Source organism: Schistocerca piceifrons, chromosome 5 (genome assembly GCF_021461385.2).
Source record: "Schistocerca piceifrons isolate TAMUIC-IGC-003096 chromosome 5, iqSchPice1.1, whole genome shotgun sequence".
Classification (NCBI taxonomy): Eukaryota; Metazoa; Arthropoda; class Insecta; order Orthoptera; family Acrididae; genus Schistocerca; species Schistocerca piceifrons.
The window spans coordinates 107,729,705-107,749,299 of NC_060142.1; the positions used below are offsets into that span (position 1 = coordinate 107,729,705).

Sequence of the window (19,595 nt, forward strand, 5' to 3'; positions counted from 1 at the left end):
AAGATTGGCCAGTTTTCGCACGCAATTCTTTCAACACTGTAAACTTTTTTTTATTACGCAGACTAAAAACACAATTTGGCAAAAGTGATTCGAATAAGGAAGATGCGTAAAGGTGTATCCGAGACGAGACCGAAAATAACTAACCGCCCTAAACCTGCCACTTCGTAACGAACGCGAAAGGATCGGTTAAATTACTGGGCTTCCTTTTACGGTTTACAATAATATTGGCATCCATACGCGTGAACCGTCTCTGTTAACACTCACTTCCTGGAATATGTACCAATATATGTAAAAAAAAAAGGATATATTTAGATATGTCGTCTTCTCGTTATCTTGCTAAGATAAAACATATTTCGTAAAACCAGCACCTTGAGCATAAGACACTTTCAAGTTATCTTATTTCCAACTTATATGAACGAATCAGCTCATCACTTGCGTAGTATTGCACAAACTTTTGCACCAGCACAGTACGCACATGCTAAGACTTTCATTTAAAATAGCAACAAATTGTACTCGCAAAATATCGCGTAAATTTGTTATCTAGTTATAGTTTAAAACCGATAACGAAAAAAATGCGTTCTGATTTCTGACATCACGAAAATCGTGGTTTTTCAAACAAACAATTGCCGCTCCATGAGATATAGCCTGGTGGGCCGCAACATTACGTCGATCATGAAGAGAAAACTCCAGAGTAAAACAATAAAACCGAACAGAGCCGAGAGCGTGTTCCATACTATTCCAATAACTTTTTCTTTTCATGTAACCAAACGACCATCATAGGTTTTACAAAAGAAAAAAATTCAGACGTAGCAGTCTTCTTATTCTTTATAAGTCTATAAAAGCCACTGGTCCTGAGTGGCATTTAAAAAAGGCCACAGTGCGCCAAAATTTCCGCTTGATGTAGGGAACAACTATCCTTCAACGCAGGTGACCGCTTACAGCACGGTGGCGTGACCTACATTTGAGTACTGTTCAAGTGTTTGGGTCCTTCATCAAGTTAACCAACGAGAGATGGAATGGACTATGAGACACGGGACAAAGCCTGTAATTAGCCGATTGTTACAAGGGATGGACATGTGACTTACGCGACATTCGCTAGCAGAAATACGGTTTTACTTGATTTTCTTTTCCATTAGCAAAGGCTGCTAAGTACATTTTAGGTCCCGTATCCGAGATAAGTCTGCAAAACGTAACACGTATCAACGTAATGGACTTCTCTTTTCTTCACAATACCTAATATGTAGCCAGAAACACATTTTTATAAGTGAACTAAAACTGTCATTTACTCTGTAAGTGCCCGTAGTTACGTTCTTCATAGTTGTAAATGAGGAATACGGTAAGTTTGTAGCATAAGGTCATGGGAAAAAACAGCTGTGTTTATGATGCATTTCGTGAGGCGCAGACAGCGAGCAAGTTGTATTCTACTATCGGTGGCGTCAGAGACTTGAATGGAATATTTGATTGCAGATGACCACGCAGAAGCAATTACCTTGCTTTTGAAGGTCTTGGTCCGTGTAAACATTATCGAAATCGAAGCACGTGGCTCCTTTTAAAAACTTCAGAAATAGTAGAATAGCGCATGCCACACTTACCTTTATAATGGTATGCCTTTTCCCAACATTATCCTTGCCACTGACAATCGATGTCGTGGCAAACGCCCTATTGAACGTAGCCATTATAAGCACCACAATGTCAAGTGCTTGGGACCCCCCCCCCCCCCCCCCCCACTCAGTCTATCTAAAGCCAACCATTCGTCACCATTCCACCATTCTTTCGTAATCACAAGCGACGTGGCGCCAAGTGGTTAGCATATTGCATTCGCATTCGGGAGGACAACGTTCAAATCCCCGCCCGGCCATTTAGATGTAGCTTTTCCGTCGTGACCCTTACTGTATTTATTTATTTTCTATTTTTCCTTTTTTTTTCACGGAGACTCAAGTCTTTTAAGCCAAAACTGACCTACGTTCAACGCTTCCTTGCTTCTCAGTGACAATTAATCGAGGACACATTTACTGGGACAGTAGCGACAGGTCACGAGACGTTCCATATCCTAATATTCGCCACAAGCCCACCACTCCTCATATTCATCTACGAGGCCTCACTTATCACGTTTGCCTTCACTGGTGCTAAGCCCATTCTGATACGGCTCAGGCTTCTCCAAATGTTCCACTTAAGTTCTCGCCACTGGACATCTGCTGTATTGGAAGGTAACGATCTAGAGGATCGGTGAGATCTTTATTCAAGAATCTATTGCGGCACTTAAGTCTTCCAAATCCACAGGAAACTCCAGACAAGGAGAGGCGTCCATCGAAGTCATGCTTAAGCTTCTCAGCGTGTTCGTGACCGGCTCTTCGGGAGTTGTTATCTAAATCCGGCCACTTTGTATAATTTATCGAGCAGTGTGGGTTTCATGCAACCGGTTATTAGGTGGTTTGTTTCACTTAAGCTCTAGTTGCCCTTTTTGGCATGTACAGTTTTGGACGACAACGAGTGGGCTTATTCTGCCGTGGAACAGCACAGGACCTGCACCTTTGGTCTCGCTACCACTTTGCTATTACCGTATTTTACAGACTATAAGACGTACTGTTGGCTTTGAAAACTTGCCTCCAAAATTCAGTTGCTTTTTAAACCCGCATGCACCGATGCGACGAACATGAGTTGCGGCGATTCACAAGCTTGCTAACACTGTCTTTCTCCAGCCCGGCCATCACAAACCCACAACACTATTTAACCTATGATGCGTCATTGTAATATACGGTGCCGGTGAACTCGAATTGAAAGTGACTTATGTTATCAGTAACAGTACAATATTTTTATTAGTAGCTAGGTCCGTAAGGGAAAAAAAATAAAACGTATTCATATAATGCAGGCTATAAATTGAAAATAATAGCATATGCACAAGAACATGGAAACAGAGCAGCTGGGAGGCATTTCGGCCCACCACCAACAGAAAAAAAACGATTCGCTATTGGCGGGCTAGTAAAGAAGAACTGAAAAAATGAGGAAAACTAAATGTGCAAGTAGAGGACTCAATGCCCAAAGCTAGAAGATGAAGTATTGAAATGGATTCCAGGACACCGTCAAAATGCTATTAGAATTAATACAAAAATGATTCAAATACACTTTCGTAAGCTAGCGCTTCAGTGGAGCTTGACAGACTTTAAGGATGGAATTGGTTGTTGCTACACATTTATGAAGCGTCATGGACTTAACATGCGAATCAAAACCAAAGTATCTCAGTAAATGCCGCAAGGGTATGAAGAGAAAATATTATCTTCGCAGCGGTTTATTATTTAACATCGAAAGAAAATCAGTGTGAAACTAAGCGAAACAGCGAATGTGGATGGATCTCCTCTGATATTTGATGTGCCGAATAACAGAACTGTTGCCATGAAAGGTGCTAAAACTGTAACTATAAAAATAAGAGGACACGAAAAAATGCACTACACTTGTCCATTCACGTTGTGCTGACGGTACTAAACGTTATCCAATGGTCATTTTTAACCTCGAAACAATACCAAAACCTTCTGAAATACCGACAGGTATTGTTGTTCACATACATGACAAGGTTTGGATGAACTAGGCTGGCATGAAATTATGGATTAATAGAGTGTGGGAGTGAAGGAAAAGTGCTTTATTGAAGAAGAGTTGTTCTCTTGTGCTAAATCAGTTTAGTAATCATTTGAAAAATTCTGTGAAAGAGAAACTGAGACAGCGAAACAAAGAGATTGCTGTTATTCCGGGAGGACTTACTGCACACTTGCAACCTCTTGATGTTTCGATAAAAAACTTTTTGAAGTGTATATGAGAGAGGAATAGAACAAACAGATGATGGATGAAACCCAACACCAATTCAGGCCGAAGGGACTCTTAAATCGACTTACAATCTAACAAGTGTGTCGGTGGATAACAGTCGTGGTCTAGAGTGAGAGACGACAATATTGTTAAATCTATCAAGAAGTGCGACATAAACAACGCTCTCGATGGCAGTGAAGACCATCTTATATATGAAGAGGTCGTCGTCGACGACGACGACGACGACGACGAAGAACAAGAAGTATAGTTCAGATGACGATTTTCAAGGAATAAGTTCAGTTCGGTTTTACAAACAGAATTTTTTAGTCTGACTTTGCAACCAAATAATAAAAATGATAAAAAAATCTTTTTTCAAAAATATTGCTTACAAATTAAGGTGCGTCTTGAACATATACTCAGTTCGAAGGTAATTCTTTTTGAGACCGAGAATCTCATGTCCACGAATCAGCATCGCTCATGCGAAACTCAGCTTGTCCTCACGTTGAATACTGTGAGCTATTGGTGAAGGACCACGAGAGACTCAATATTTTTAGATTTACGGAAAGCATTTGACACGGTGCCCCATTACAGGCTATTAAACGAGGTACCAGCATATGGGATAATTCCATAGACATGTGAGTGGCTCGAAGGTAACATCCGGAGTACCACAGGAAAGTATGATAGGGCCGTTGCTGTTTACAATATATGTAAATGATCTAGTAGAAAGCGTCGGATGCTCTTTAAGGATATTCACAGATGATGCAGTTGTCTATACCTAAGTAGCAACGCCAGAAGATAGTAACGATTTGCAGAATGGCCTCCAGAGAATTGAACCTGAACGGAAATAAATGTAGCATGTTGCGTATACATAGGAAAAGAAATCCACAACTGTAGACCTACACTGCTGATGACAAACAGCTGGAGACAGCGTCTGCAGTAAAATATCTACGCGTAACTATCCAGAGCGACCTTAAGTGGAATGACCACAAAAAAACTGATAGTGGGAAAAGCAGACATCAGACTCACATTTATCGGAAGAATCTTAAGGAAAGGTAACTCATTCACGAAAGAAGTGTTTATAAGGCGCTTCTTCACCCGATTCTTGAGTATTGTTTATCTATCTGGGATTCCTATCAGATAGGACTGATAGAGGAGACAGAGGAAATGCAACGAAGAGCGCCGCGTTTCGTCACAGGATCGTTTAAAAAATGGTTCAAATGGCTCTGAGCACTATGGGAGCAAAGTAACTTATGATGATCGAAATGGTTCAAATGGCACTATGGGACTTAACATCTGAGGTCATCAGTCCCCTAGAACTTAGAACTACTTAAACCTAACTAACCTAAGTACATCACACACATCCATGCCCGAGGCAGGATTCGAACCTGCGACCGTAGCAGACCCGCGGTTCCGGACTGAAGCGCCGAGAACCGCACGGCCACCGCGGCCGGCTACAGGAGAGTTTAGCTGGCGAGAGAGCGTTAGGGAGATGCTAACAGCTAAACTAACTCCACTGGCAGACGTTACAAGAGAGGTTTTGTGCATCACGGAGAGATTTACTACTGATATTTCGGGCCAACACTTTTCAGGAAGAGTCGGACAATATTATTACTCCTCCCCCCCCCCCTTCCGACACACACATATAAATCTCACGTACTGACCACGAGGAAAAAATTCGAGAAATTAGAGCCAATATAGAGGCTTACCGTCAATTATTCTTCCCACGCACTATTCGCGAGTGGAACAGGGTTGGGGGAATCAGATACCGGTGCCGAAAGTACCCTCCGACACACACCATTAGGTGGCTTGCACAGTATGATGTAGATGTAGAAGACTTCTTAAATTATAGACCCCAATACATTGTCTTCGACGGTGCGTGTTCATCAGAGACAAGAGTGCCGTCAGGAGTGCTCCAGGGAAGTGTGGCAGGATCGCTATTATTTTCTATACACACAAATGATTTGGCCGACAGGGCGGGCGGGCAGCTTTCTGCAGTTGTTTGCTGATGAAGCTGTACTGAACGGTAAGGCGTCGAAGATGAATGACAGTAGGGGGATACAAGGTGACTTAGACAAAATTTCTAATTGGTGTGATGAATGGCAGCTAGCTCTGAATGTAGATAAATGTAAGTTAAATGCGGATGAGAACGGAAAACAAAACCGTAATGTTCGGATAACTCCGTAATTCTGTTTTGCGAGTGGAACAGGAGAGGAAGTGACTAGTAGTGGTAAAGGGTACCCTCCGCCACGCACCGTAAGGTGGATTGCGGAGTGCGATGTAGATATAAAACGCTAAGATAATTCTTTTGAAAGGGCACGGTCGATTTTCTTCCCAACCCGAGATTCTGTTCCGCCTACAATGACCTCCTAGCCGACAGGACGTTACAACTTAATCTTACTTCTTTCATTTTGAGACTTATTAAAGTCCCGACAAGGTGTAAATTATCTAAAAAGTCGAGCGCGTGTCCACGGGGGAAAGTTTGAGCAATTTGGATCTACATCAACCCAGTAAGCTACTGCAGAGTGCACAACGAAAGGCTACAGACAATAATTCCTTTGCATATCATTGGTACGAGGGGGTTCCAACCAAAAAAGAGAACTATTTTTAAAAGCTATATATTTTCAAATTGTCTACAAAACAACCTTATCCCCTTCGAAATACTTTCCATTACAACTAATAAATTTGTCCCACCTGTGCTTCGACTATTCGAAACATTTATTGTAGTCATCTTTAGAAATGGCTGACAGCTCCTACCTCATTTTTTTCTTAACTTCTTGAATACTGTCAGATAGGTGTCCTTTTATGTCCCTTTTCTTGCGAGGAAATAAGAAAAAGTCGCACGGAGCCAGGTCAGGCGAGTAAAGTTCGTGGGACAGCGGAACCACGTCATTTTTAGCCAAAAACTATCTAACAGAGATGGCCGTCTGTGCAGGTGGTGGGAGAACCACTCTCCTGCCTGCCACAAATTCGGTGAAAGAAGCGCCAAGATAACCCACTAATCTCCGACAGTTGATCAATTGTCTGTCGACGTTCTGTGAGCACAAGCTCTCGAATTTTTTCAATATTTTCGTCCATTTTGGCAGCTCATGGACGTCCGGGACGAAGTTTGTCATCAATCAACACGATGCCATTTTTAAATCGAGGGTACCACTCGTACACTTGAGTTTTTCCCGTAGCGTCATCTTGGTAAGCTGTTTTCAACACTAGAACAGTTTCAGCAGCATTTTTACCGAGCAGGAAACAAAATTTCACAGCTGCACTTTGTTCACTTAGACTTGCCACCATAAAACACCAAACAAGAAGAAAACAGCGCTAGCAAAAGGAAAAGCAATAGCAATCACTACAGATGAACAGAACAAGCCAGGTCGACAACACAGCCGGCACACAAACGCCTAGAGGCAGAAAGGCGTACTACACAAGGTCCTAGCAGAAAACAAAATTTCACAGCTGCACGCTGTTCACTTAAACTTGCCATCACAAAAAAGAAACAAGAACAAAACAGCGCTAGCAAAAACAATCACTGATATGAACAAGCCAGGATGATACCACAGGCGAATGAGTTGCGCTATACACGCCCAGCGGCAGAAATGCGTACTAGACATAACCCCCAACGGCAACGTTATTACTGTTCTTTTTGGGTACCGTCTCTGATTGTGAGGGGACAATAATTCTGGTACCTTAAGTTCCCTTCACCACACACCGTACGGTGGTCGTGGAGTTCATTTCGAAAGTAGATCGAGACAGTATTAAGACCACTCCCCACCGTGAGGTAGAGCGCCGCTTGGTGACGTTTCGGGCGCGTGGCGCTGTAAGAAGATTATATAAGCGGAACGGAAACGAATGAGGAATCATTCTAGCGACGATACAGGTAGGCCGCAACTGGGGTTAAGTCCACTAGCATGTGCTGATTACTATGGCCCATCACGCGGGAAAGAGGATCTGGGAAACGGCGAATCTGGTCGGCAGTTTTCGCGCTGCTGTCGAGAGCATCCATGGTATGGAAACTGGCTGAAGGGCAGTGAAACCGAAACTGGGAGAGACAAGGTGTTGGACGTCCACGTCTCACCACAGAACGTACAAGTCCAACACCTCCCTGCTCTTTAAATAGGGCAGCCAGAGACATCTACATCTACATCCATACTCCGCAAGCCACCTGACGGTGTGTGGCGGAAGGTACTTCGAGTACCTCTATCGGTTCTCCCTTCTATTCCAGTCTCGTATTGTTCGTGGAAAGAAAGGTTGTCGGTATGCCTCTGTGTGGGCTCTAATCTCCCTGATTTTATCCTCATGGTCTCTTCGCAAGATATACGTAGGAAGGAGCAACATACTGCTTGACTCCTCGGTGAAGGTATGTTAGCGAAACTTCAACAAAAGCCCCTACCGAGCTACTGAGCGTCTCTCCTGCAGAGTCTTCGACTGGAGTTTATCTATCATCTCCGTAACGCTTTCGCGATTACTAAATGATCCTGTAACGAAGCGCGCTGCCCTCCCTTGGATCCTCTCTATCTCTTCCACAACCCTATCTGGTACGGATCCCACATTGGTGAGCAATATTCAAGCAGTGGGCGAACAAGTGTACTGTAACCTACTTCCTTTGTTTTCCTTAAGATTCTTCCAATGAATCTCAGTCTGGCATCTGTTTTACCGACGATCAACTTTGTATGATCATTCCATTTTAAATCACTCCTAATGCCTACTCCCAGATAATTTATGGAATTAACTGCTTCCAGTTGCTGACCTGCTATATTGTGGCTAAATGATAAACGATCTTTCTTTCTATGTATTCGCAGCACATTACACTTGTCTACACTGTGATTCAATTGCCATTCCCTGCACCATGTGTCAATTCGTTGCAGGTCTTGCTGCATTTCAGTACAATTTTCCATTGTTACAACCTCTCGATATACCACAGTATCATCCGCAAAAAGCCTCAGTGAACTTCCGGTATTATCCACAAGGTCATTTATGTATATTGTGAATAGCAACGGTCCTACGACACTCCCCTGCGACACACCTGAAATCACTCTTTTTTTCGGAAGACTTCTCCCCAAGGAGAATGACATGCTGCGTTCTTCAATCCAATCACACAATTGGTCTGATAGTCCATATGCTCTTATTTTGTTCATTAAACGACTTTGAAGAACTGTACCGAACGCCTTGCGGAAGTCAAGAAACACGGCATCTACCTGGGAACCCGTATCTATGGCCCTCTGAGTCTCGTGGACGGGTTTCACACAATCGTCTTTTTTGAAACCCATGCAGCAGATATGACAAAAGAGTAGATTGGTCGGTTGATTTGGCGGGAAGGGACCAAACAGCGAGGTCATCGGTCCTGTCGGAATAGGGACGGATGGGAAAGAATGTCGGCAGTTTCCTTTCAATGGAGCCTTCCCATCATTTGTCTGAAGCGATTTAGGGAAATCCGGAAAACCTCAATCAGGACGGCCGGATGCAGGTTTGAACCGTCGGCCTCCCGACTGCGAGTCTAGTGTACTAACAACTGCACCACCTCACGACGAGAGACTATAATGCTGATTTAGGGAAAAGTATTTCGAACCACATCGTTCAAAGTATACTGTTGAACACAGGACTCCATAACAGAGGACCCATAAAACTCCCATATTGATGCAACAATCTCGCTAGTTACGATTGCAGTGGACACCGCTTATAATGATTGGGCTGTAGATCAATGAACCACGTTTCTTCTTACAACAAGTCGATGTTCGTGTACGGTGACAGACAGAAGGATGGTTTCTCGAAATACGCACCGCGCCACGGATGGAGTCCGGTGGGGACTATTATACCGTGGGGGGATACTCATCTGGAGGACCTGTGGCAGTAATCAGAGGCACCATTACAGCTGTAGTCTACGTAATGATTACTGCGGGCCACCCGCATCCCTTCATGCTTCGTGTCTTCCCCGATCGCGGTGGTATCTTCCAGCAGGATAACTATCCGTGTCACAAGGCCAGACTCGTGCTGCAGTGGTTCGAGGAGCGTATAGTGACGTCACGTTGATGTTTTCGCCACCAAATTCGCCTGATCTCGACCGATGGAATACACCTGGAATGCTATCGGGCGCCCGCTTTGCGACCACAAATCACTGGTCCATAATTCACAGGAATTACGTGACCTCTGCGTAGACATATTTGGTGGCGCATTCCGCCGGGATCATACCGAGGACTTGAGGAATCCACGCCACGCAAAATTTCTCCTGTATTGCCTTCCAAAGGTGGAGCACCACGGTATTAATCGTGTGGTCGTAATGTTTTGCCTCATTAGTGTGTACTTCTGAATGTTTTGCACTCACCGCTTTGAGCATTGATGGTAAGGCGGGTGCCAGGTTGGGATTCATTGGGAGAGTCCTTAGAAAATGTAGTCCATCAACGAAGGAGATGGCTTACAAAACGCTCGTTCGACCTATACTTGAGTATTGCTCATTAGCCGGCCTGGGTGGCCGAGCGGTTCTAAGTGCTAAAGTCTGGAACCGCGCAACCGCTACGGTCGCAGGTTCGAATCCTGCCTCGAGCATGGATGTGTGTGATGTCGTTAGGTTAGTTAGGTTTAAGGTAGTTCTAAGTTCTATGGGACTGATGACCTCCGAAGTTATGTCCCATAGTGCTCACAGCCATTTGAACCATTGCTCATCAGTGTGGGATCCGTACCAGGTCGAGTTGACAGAGGAGATAGAGAAGATCCAAAGAAGAGCGGCGCGTTTCGTCACAGGGTTATTTGGTAACCGTGATAGCGTTACGGAGATGTTTAGCAAACTCAAGTGGCAGACTCTGCAAGAGAGGCGATCTGTATCGCGGTGTAGCTTGCTGTCCAGGTTTCGAGAGGGTGCGTTTCTGGATGAGGTATCGAATATATTGCTTCCCCCTACTTATACCTCCCGAGGAGATCACGAATGTAAAATTAGAGAGATTCGAGCGCGCACGGAGGCTTTCCGCCAGTCGTTCTTCCCGCGAACCATACGCGACTCGAACAGGAAAGGGAGCTAATGACAGTGTCACGTGAAGTGCCTTCCGGCACACAACGTTGGGTGGCTTGCGGAGTATAAATGTACATGTAGATGTAGATGAAGAGCAGCTGACTCTTGGACATTCCAGTACACAGTATTTTCTTCATAGCAAGGGGCACAAGGATGGACACGAAGTTCGCTCTACACATTTAATCAACAAGGAATTCGATAGCTAAGGCTCTGGACCTAACTATAGCTTCAGTGCAGGTGGCAAGGACAGCAGGTGTGCAAATGTACTTGGGATCACGAATTGAGCATCGGTAATTCATCCCAGGTGTGTTTTGTTTCATCTTTTAAGTCCAAACTGTCGCACGCTGTACATTATTATAGACTTTGTCTGTTCTGCTGAACGCTATTCATATGGGAGGCTTTTTTTTTTATTTGGTTTTTGGAACATGACCATGCAATCTCAACAGTGGAAGATAGGAGTGTCCTTCGGCAATCCAGAACATTCACTAGGGCCAGCCCGTACCCTGATACGAAGTTACATATGGTCAGACCTGTCGATTGACGCCATGCAAGCGATTTCCGTGTCAGTTATGACGGTACGAAACTAAGGACAACACAACACGGCTCGCAGTCCCCCAGCAGAGAAAATATACGACCCGGTCGGGAATCGAACCCGGGCCCCTGCGTTTAGCAATCTGCCGCGCTGACCTCGCAGTTACCGAGGCGGCGTATATGTGAGAGTTTGTCGAACAAACTGTTTCCGTATGACTTGGTCCACAGTTACCACTGTGAAAAGCAGGCCATTCAGTGTTCACTATTCCGGCGGTCCGGACAGTTTTATCCATCAAGCGAGTAGTATCAATGCTACCACTAGTACGCCAACGATCCCTCTGAATGATCGGTCAAATGATATCTGGCCTTTTCGTCTATTTTCGCACATTTCATTAGAGTTATTAACATTCTAGTTGACTGCCAGTCTCTGTACCAAGCGCTATTCGTGGTGCCATTTCGAAAGCAGTTGTTTGTAATTGTTTCTGACGGCAGCGACAACGCCTACAAGGCAGTTTCAATCAAGTCCGCCAGTGGCTTGATAGTCATAGTTCAAGTAAGTGTTATTCACCGACGATTTCCAAGCTAATCGCTCGTTCAGTCGGAATGGCACTGTAACGTCAACGTGTAATTAAAAGCTGGAGATAGTAGGAAGGGTAGCTCCGTCGCGGTCACATATCGATTTCGAAAGTAGCCTGTTTGCGACCAATTAGGATAATTACGATGATGAGAGGACGAGGAACGGGGGAAGCGAGCGATCAATAGGCACACACGGCGGACACGCGGGCTTGGTAACAGCCGGTAGGCCGCGCCGGGCCGCGCGGGGCTTGCGCCGGTATTGGGGTTAGAGCTGCATTGGTGATAGATTATTATGCAAATGGGCGTTGCGACAAGCTTCCACGCTCGAGTAAACAACAGATTAAAAGACTTCCACATGGGACATACACGGCTGGCGCCAACTTACCCAAGCGGCCATTACGGACTTTTTCAAAAGCTGTCCTGAAACGAGAACAGTCAAATAGTCACTAAGCAGTTACTTTAAATGTTGTTACATGTACCGACAAAAGTATTTCAGCACTCTAAAACACACATATGGAAGGAACAAGCTATAATGGAGTTTTCTTAAATCCGCAGTAATCTTGGCGACCATACGCCCGTTCCTGTACACTACCGTACTAAGATCATCAACTCAGGTTATTGCTCAATTCAGAGATTACAGGCTTATATGTAAAATCAAAATTTTTAGTTAAAGCCTTTTAAAAATTGGAAACAGATATACAACACAGTTCGAACCACATCTAGAACTAAAGACACAATAATTCCTTTTGGTCCACGAGTACTTCTTACTTCACTCTGTAGGCGCTGGTGAAATCATATCTACTGTATTTGGGCGCCACGGAATTTGGCCATCCCCACACTGAAAAGAATTACTGGTTTTCCAGGGGTGAAAGTTGTACACCGAATTAATTGGTTTAGCTTGCAAAAAGCACATGAACGTTTCTGTGCCTCCAGTGAATTTGCAGAATTTAATAGAAAATCCGAATATGCAATGATCATCTAAATGGAACACAAATGCCGGCCGCTGCGGCCGAGCGGTTCTAGGCGCTTCAGTCCGTAACCGCGCTGCTGCTACGGTCGCAGGTTCGAATCCTGCCTCGGGCATGGATGTGTGTAATGTCCTTAGTTATGTTTAAGTAGTTCTAAGTCTAGGGTATTGATGACGTCCCATAGTGCCATTTGAACCATTTCGACCATCATAAGTTACTTTGCTCCCAAATAGCAAAACTCATCTGTTATTTTTATTGCCTCATTTACTAATCTAATTCTCTCTGCACCCCCTGATTTAATTTGGCTACATTCCATTACCTTTGTTTCACCACTCTTGATAGTCATCTTATAATCAGTTTTCAAGCAGCTATCCCTTCCGTCCAACTGCTCTTCCAATTCGTTTGCTGTCTCTGACAGTGTTATTCTGTCAGTGGCAAAACTCTTCTTTTCTTTTATTTCATCGAAATGAACTTTAATTCTTTCTTGAAATTTTTCTTTGTTTTTAACTGTTTGCTCAGTGAATAACACCGAGGATAGGCTGCAGCCCTGTCTCAGTCCGTTCTCAATCTCTGCTTTCCTTTCATGTCTTCTTTCGACTCTTACATCTGCAGTCTGGTTAAAAATGGAGCTCTATTCTACTAGTGAAAGTGGATTAACATTCCTCTGCTGATCACTGGCGCAACGAACGGATCATTTCCCCAACCGCATCATGCCACATGCCATAGAATGACACGGCGGACGGTAGATATCGCGTGGTCTTCATATTTTAGCTGGCAATTCGAAATTTACCACTGTTACGAACATAAACGCCGGGTTTCGTCAACGAAATTACCTTAACACTACCCAAACATAAAAGTATCCTCCGGCATACACTGTTAACAAGTGTTGCGAAGCACAGATGTCAATGGATTAACCAATTACTTGAAATCCAAGAATCAATTAACTGAACGTGCTTGAGCAGCACTAGTAAAACAAGAAATACACTCACGTGATTTACTGTATCGGCAGAAATTTCAGTGGAGGCGAGCGTGTATTAACTTGACACCGTGACTCCAGTCACATGCACTGCAGTGCGTCTGGGATTTCCTGTGCAGCTACGACTTGCGTAGCGGCCAAGACTATCTCGTGCACCCACTGCTAACTGTACACATCACAAAGGTCGCTAGAGGCCGTTCTTAACCTAGAACGAACGCATTGTCACTTTGAGCGCGTACAGAAAACTTGCTATTCTTTCAGGTTCTGTATTAACTGCATCGGCAAAAATTCTAGTTTTTCACAAGGTCGCTAAATGACAAAAAATACAATTAAGCATTAGTGCAGAATGTTTGTTGTCTCGTTCTATCTCATCCGTAACGCAGTGTCACGTTTTCGAACAACAAAACAAGCAGTTACGTGTCACAATCACATCTTCAATGAAGACTGGAGTTTAGCGTCCAGCTGCGACGTCATTAGAGTTTACGCACAAGCTCGAACTGTGGATGAGTATGGAGAAGGAAAACAGGGATATCTTTCTCAAATGAGTCACCCAAACATTCGCCTTAACCTATTCACAGAAACCACGCAAAATCCTAATCTTGATGACGGCACAGGTGTTTTAAAAACTGCTCCTTCCGAAAGTAAGTCCGATGTCTTTCATCACTGAGCCAAGTAACTAGGTCTCTTCAGCTCGATTTCTGCTGCTGCCCTCCTACTCATCACTCCGCAAACAAGACCGAATGATAAGCTGTATCTAATGGGAAGTCAATGAAGTAAAGCAATGTTTGATGTGCAATGAGAACCGCAGCCCAGTGCTGGATTTTCCAACACATATACGACTTCTCTACGAAAAACATTTCACGATCATCTTGGAAGCTGCCAGAATTTGAAGCCCGGACTCTTGTTTATCAGCAAAGCCACTAAAACGAGAAGGTCCTCGGAGAGACTGTGACACACCTACTAAGAAGACAGCTGCAATAATTAATCTTACGACGGGCGGTGAATTGAAATTAGGAACGCGATGAGAGGAAAATAGAGGTATTGCCTTAGCCCATGGTCTTTCGTAGCCGAAAATAACTGAACGCAAATAGAGAATGCTGCACGAGAATGCTCGCATTGGATAAGGGCCCTAGTCAGTAAGCAATAATAAAGACAAACAGACGAGTCGTGAAGTCTACAAGTACCTAAATGCATGTGAAGCGTAGACAGTGGCAGAAGTGTGATGGACAATAATTCGACAGAAGCAATACCTAATATGTGAGTAATGCTGTAACAACCATACTGTTGTTTTGGACATCGCAGTACTTTACTACGCATGGTCCCACAGGAGGTGAAGCGTTGTTACCTTCTTCCGATCTTCCAACTGATTTAGCCAGGCAGATATACGACGACCTACAGATTAAAGTGCACCACGAGCCACGGGCAGCTTGTCATTTTTGCCTTTTGCCAGAGGAAAAGTGTGTGCAGGAGACAGTGTGCAGTTTAGTTGGGCTACCACTGAACTGAACTATGCTGAACAAACATTACATATACTCAGCAAGAATGAAAAGTTGCCATCACAGACTGTCCAATAACTCAAATAGCATCGCGTCGTTTATTTTGCGCTACAGCGCTGGGCACACGGAAAGGAAAACTACCGATAATGCGTCAGATATTCTGCTGCTGTTTCACATTGTACTCTTCGGGAAATTACACAAAACGAATGTAAAAAAGAGGAAGCTTCGCACAACGGACTTAGCTTGTTTGTTTCATTGTAATTTATAATGCTCTGGTCGTTAAAAGCCCATTGCTATCAGTCGCACCCACGGAAAGTTTCCGCTAATTGCCTTACATAGGTCTTGTACAGCCGTCATATGAGCGTGAAATACAAAAGACGCCTGTTTCATACGTTCGTTTCTGAGTATGTCTTCAAACTCTGATGATTAAGGTAAAGGGCCCGAAATGTACAACAACATGTCAATCTACTTGTACCTCACCCATGACATTATTAATAACATACATGTCTTCAAAAAGTATAAATAAGACCGCAGAGACTAGTCACATCCGGCCTACAACATTATATTATACAGCTAATGATTCAACAGCTGTAAACTCATTTTTCTTCACCGTACAACTAAGGATTTGCATTCATTTACATTGAGATATATCTACTGCAGTCATTATGTTGCAGTTTCCCTTGAAATAACGACGCGAGAACGAACTTTAATGTTGTGCCTCGTTCACTGCTGTTTTCGCTACTTTGTTAAGTTAAAACGCCATACCATTATACATACATGATAAGTAACTTTAGCTCTATTTCACACCACTTTCACCCGTCAAATTTTACCTATATCTGAGACAAGCGAAGTGGCTCCGTTCGCAAGACACTGCACTCTCAATTAGGTCAAGTGGTGATCAAATTCATATCCCGCCACATTAATTTGCGTTTACCGTAGCTTCCCCAAACACTGAGGCAAATGCTGCAAAATGGCTTCTTTGAAAAAAAAAAAAAAGCATTTTCTCCACAATCTAGCGTTATTAAAGAACTTGCTCCGTCTCAGATCACTTTACCACCGTGACGGAAAGTTGAAAGTTAATCTACCTGCTTTATCCTTTTTGAATCGCGCGCGCGTATGTGTGTGTGTTTATGTGTGTGTGTGTGTGTGTGTGTGTGTGTGTGTGTGTGTGTGTGTGTGTGTAAACACAAATAGAATCTGTCACACTGTGAAGATGTGTATTTCGTACTTTGTGTCAATATAATGAACCAGGGCACCCAACTGTTGCTTCAAGTGAAGTTAAATTCGTTTTACCGAAGACTTGCAGTGAGTTTATTATTTACTGTAATACCGCCTTTCTCATAATAAGGACAAATGACAATGAACACCACTCCAGAACGCAAGTATCACACTAAAGGAAAAAGTGTGGCGTGAGCGTCGGCCGCTTGAAAGCACTCGTAATGCAAGAAAGTATGCATTTGCGTGACCTTCACAGTCCAGAGTTCTGTCTTCTACCTCGAAAGCTCATAATATTCATCACTAAATCAATCAAATCCCCGTACTTGTATATTAATTTTAATTTTATCCCATATGATAATGGAATTAGGAGGGGGGGGGGGAGGTGTATGGATCTGTTGTACTACGAAGTTTAAATACGATTTCACGGGGGTTTTTCAAAAGGAATGATGATTTAAATATTTAGCGCTTCGTCCACAACGAGGTCATTAGCGACACACCACAAGTTCGGATTGGAACCGCAAGAAATTGCAAGGAAATCAAATGAAGTTTGTCTAGTGAGGCATTCCTTCGCCTGAAGTGATTTCAGGAAATAAGGATAATCTACATCGGGATGAGTGGCCACAAATGTCAACGCTAATGTATCGGCGAGGATGCTGCTCATTGCGTCATGTCACATGGTTGGTTTTTTAAGATTAATTTACAAGAAAAAATTATGCTATGCAAATCTTTCCTGTGAGGTGTTCGGAAGGACCGAGAACAAAAAAAAATTTCTTCATCAATGTACTCTAATGATCGAGAAGTATAAAGTTTTCCACTATAAATAATATAGTCTCCTTGAATGCGATTCAATAAAAGGTACTGTGGCAGGGCGGGGGGGAAGAAGGAAAATAAGTTATGGTGATAAGAAATAATGAGACACAGGTACGTTAGCGCAACCTTTGAGCAACTGTTCGATATTCCCTTCGCTTTTTTGAATAGACGTACTATAATTGCCGGCCGGTGTGGCCGAGCGGTTCCAAGCGCTTCAGTCTGGAACCGCGCGACCGCTACGGTCGCAGGTTCGAATCCTGCCTCGGGCATGGATGTGTGTGTTGTCCTTAGGTTAGTTAGGTTTAAGTAGTTCTAAGTTCTAGGGGACTGATGACCTCAGATGTTACGTCCCACAGTGTTCAGAGCCATTTGAACCATTTTACTATAATTGTATCGTTCGGAAGACTGTCACGTGGGATTGTCTTTCGTTCAGTGTTGTCTCTACTGCTCGGCCGAGTATGTAATTAAATGAAAGAAAGTGAAACTTGATGATGGCATACAACTTACTCTTTCGACGGATCCTTCAGAACCGTGTTTCATGACCTCCGTAAATACTAAACGAAATTTGGAAATGCTACTCACGAGACCGCTAATCAGCAACTGGAGACAGCTGCCTCTCTACATCTACATTATTTGTACTCTCTTGTCACTGATAATTTCTGCTTTTGCCTACATCCTAACGGACTACATCTTAACGGACTATATCCTAACGGACAAACCACGGATCAAGAGCGCTTGAGTTACGGCGATTCGTCTTTTCAGACGAGTTTCGCGTACTTTCAGAATCGTAATACGTCAATGTCCACATAATGAGCATAATCGGAAAATGGAATGAGAAAAGATACGCAGTCACTGTAGATGAACGCTCAGATTTTGCCAAAAGCTGGAATGGTGCTATTCACATCTCCGGCGATCGTCACGCGTCAGACAAATCCTGCACTCGCCGGTGATGGGAACCCCACACCGTTATTACAATTTCAATTCCCTTGCACAGGCAACCTTTCCCACGCTAGTTGCTTCCGAAAAGAAAAAGTCGATTTATACTACTTGTTCGCGGAGCGTGCCCTACCCATTATCTGTAGGAAGCTGTTCTCAGCTGGTGTTCATAGCAGGCTACCACTACTTCAGTGTTTTTGCGTCTCGCTGCGGCCGAATGTTACACTGAAGAGCCAAAGAAACTGGTACACCCGACTAATATCGTGTAGAGCCCCCGCGAGCACGCAGAAGTGCCGCAACACGACGTGGCTTGGACTCGACTAGTGTCTGAAGTAGTGCTGGAGGGAACTGACCCAGTGAATCCTGCAGGGTCGTCCATAAATCCGTAAGATTTCGAGTGGTTGGAGATCTCTTCTGAACAGCACGTTGCAAGGCATCCCACATATGCTCGATAATGTTCATGTCCGCGGAGTTTGGTGGCCAGCGGAAGTGTTTAAACTCAGAAGCGTGTTCCTCATGCTACTCTGTAGCAATTCTGGACGTGTGGGGTGTCGCATTGTCCTGCTGGAATTGCCCAAGTGCGTCGGAGTGCACAATGCACATGAATGGATGCAGGTGATCAGACAGGATGCTTACGTACGAGTCACCTGCACAGTCGTATCTGGACGTATCAGGAGTCCCATATAATTCCAACTGCACACGTCACACACCATTACAGAGTCTCCACCAGCTTGAACAGTCCCCTACTGATACGCAGGTTGTCTCCATACCGTACTCGTTCATCCGCTCAAACGAGACTCGTCCGACCAGGCAACATGTTTCCAGTCGTCAATAGTCCAATGACGGTGTCGATGGGCCCAGGTAGGCCCAGGCGAGGCGTAGAGCTTTGTGTCGTGCAGTCATCAAGGGTACACGAGTGGGCCTTCGGCTCCGAAAGCCCATTTCGATGATGTTTCGTTGAATGATTGGCGCGCGAACACTTGTTGATGGCCAAGCATTGAATCTGCAGCAATTTGCGGAAGGGTTGCCCTTCTGTCGCGTTCAACGATTTTTTCAGACGTCGTTGATCCCGTTCTTGCAGGATCTTTTTCCGCCTTAGCGATGTCGGAGATTTGATGTTTCACCGGATTCCTTATATTGACGGTACACGAAATGGTCGTAGGGGAAAATCCCCACTTCATCGCTACCTCGGAGATGCTGTGTCCCATCGCTCTTACGCTGACTATAGCACCTCGTTCCAAGTCACTAAAATACAGATAATCTGCGACTGTAGCAGCAGTAATCGATCTAACAACTGC

General features: G+C 44.1%; 1 protein-coding gene across 4 annotated transcripts in view; it reads right to left on the bottom strand.

Annotated features, from left to right (window-relative positions):
- Positions 1-19,595, bottom strand: part of LOC124798436 (nuclear factor of activated T-cells 5-like) — a 393,026-nt gene that overhangs the window by 251,920 nt on the left and 121,511 nt on the right. Inside the window, exon 1 of one of the 4 annotated variants that reach the window (XM_047261849.1) lies at positions 12,279-12,295. The exons of the other annotated variants lie outside the window; for them this stretch is intronic. The gene's annotated coding sequence lies outside the window, so the exon portion shown is untranslated. Of the gene's footprint in view, positions 1-12,278; positions 12,296-19,595 lie in introns of those variants that run through there. 4 annotated transcript variants of the gene reach the window in all.